General features: G+C 44.0%; 1 long non-coding RNA gene across 1 annotated transcript; it reads left to right on the forward strand.

Moving 5' to 3' along the window:
- The first annotated feature begins 45 nt into the window (after positions 1–45).
- On the forward strand, positions 46–2,156 carry LOC128339111 (uncharacterized). Its single transcript, XR_008312846.1, has 2 exons — positions 46–225; positions 1,404–2,156. It is a non-coding gene; the product is annotated as an uncharacterized LOC128339111 (long non-coding RNA).

Genomic DNA, 2,156 nt, shown 5'->3' on the forward strand with positions numbered 1-2,156 from the left:
ACGTCACCCCCAAAGCGACGAAGCGGAAGAGAACCGACGACGCCTGTGACGTAAGGTCACAAAGCCGCGTGGGCTGCGGGCGCCAACTTTGTTAAGGGCACGAAGTCCGACAGTGGCGCCGCCAGCTGGGCTCTACCTTGCAGGCTGGGGGCACGGCGCTGTGTGGAAATGCTACATTTGGCTCGCGAGACCTCGCCGCCAAATAAATTGAAGGCTAGACCCAAGGTGGGGGATGTTTTCTGACATCTAGGTCGGAGAGGAAGAATATGCCCGGAGTAAAGATGGCTCCGCTGGTGGCGCCATTAAGAAAAGGCAACCGACCAGGCGACTTTCTGGGACGCCCAAAGAAAATGGGGCTGTTGGGAAGGGAGACATGGACCTCCAACTCTAAGCCAGGAGCCGGGTAGTGATGGAGGGCCGCTTTGTGTCAGGCATAATCAACCAGAAAAGCACTCCAGCTGCTGTCGGACTACAACTCCCATCATCCCCAGCCGCAATTTGATGCAGTTGGGGATGATGGGAGTTGTAGTCCGACAGGTGAAGAGCCTCAGGTTGGCCACCCTTAGAAATGTGACCCGACGTGTTATACTAAAAGAGTATGTGGCCACTTGCAAAAGAATTACTAGACAGTAAAGGGCTGTTTGCATGCCACATGCATACTAGTGTGTGTGCGAGTGACTGTATATGTATTCATTTAAAAAGTCTACATAGGGACTGGACTCTGAAGAGGCAAGTTTGGATTATGTACATTCCTGCATACATGTTGAATATAACGTGCAAGGATTTAATACTGTGCATATGCTGATTGTAGTGAATGAGGGGAATGTCTCACTTGAGGAGGTGTACTTAGACCAGGCTGCATCTGGAGGAAGGGAGATATTCCAGATGGGCTGTTGTAATAATCAGCAATTGGTTAGGACTACGGCTGTAATCTTCATAAGACATGTTGGTATACACTACGGAAGAACTATGGTGTACCCCAACATGTCCTATTAAGATTACAGTCTCAAACTACAGCCTGAAGGTTTCAACTTCTTCCCTTGCTAGGCACAGTATTGGGGTGCATAATTAGTGGGGGAGAGGGCTTCTGTCTTAAAGGCTATAAGCAACCATTCCCCCCAAATACACTTTTTAAGATCTCCTTAAAAGAGAATTTGTTTAGTTACATCCTGTTATACTGATCTACTACTATAATCTGTCCTCTCTGGTAATAAAACCACTCTGTACCACTAGTGGAGTTCTTCTCATTAGCATGGATCTGAGCAAGACAGCCAGAGACCAGAACCAATACATAACTTTGTTTTATAAGAGGTATAGCTGTCCCAAGCTCTTGTTGCTTACTTAAAGGTTACTTGCAGGATCTAAATTAATCCTATTCTAAGCCTTTCCTCTTTGATCCATAGAGCTACATTTCAGGATCTTGCCCACTACAGTCTTCTCTATGGTTCAGCCTCCTTGCTCTGGACATACAATTACCACCACATACGCGGGGACCCAGCTTGGGACCGCAATGCAGTGGGGAAGCTTCTGCTTAACCATCAGACAGTCCCAGGTTCAATCCCTGGTAGCATCGCCAGGTAGGGCTGAGAACAAGGAACCCTGTCTGAAACTCTGGAGAGCAGCTGCCAGTCAGTATAGACAATACTGAGCTAGATGGAGGACAAAGCAAAGGGAACCATTCATGCTCACTACTACAAGACCAGCTCTTGTGACAGATTGTAAGGGAGCTTACAGTTTGGGGATGTTGATGTTGAGTGTCAAGGGCAGTTCATAGCCTTATATTGTTTATCACATTTATTCAGGTTTTATAGTGACTGCTACTGAAGTAACCACAGGTATTTTAAGTCATGATGTTTTAATTTATTATGGTCAATGACCAGCATTAAATACACATCACATCACATTAGTTTGTTTGTTTATTGAAATTACTGTTTGATTTATATACCGCTTTTCATTAAAATAATCTCAAAGCGGTTTACAAAATAGTTACACATCAAATACATTAAAATTGGATTTTATTAATTAAGGTGTTGTTTTTTCCCTCCTTTCATCTTTTCCTTTGGATTTTATATTATGTTTTTGTATTTATTTGTTTTTAATGTCTATGTTATACTGTGTTACGACCAGCACTTACAGCAATAAATTTATTTATTCGC

Source organism: Hemicordylus capensis, chromosome 17 (genome assembly GCF_027244095.1).
Source record: "Hemicordylus capensis ecotype Gifberg chromosome 17, rHemCap1.1.pri, whole genome shotgun sequence".
Classification (NCBI taxonomy): domain Eukaryota; kingdom Metazoa; phylum Chordata; class Lepidosauria; order Squamata; family Cordylidae; genus Hemicordylus; species Hemicordylus capensis.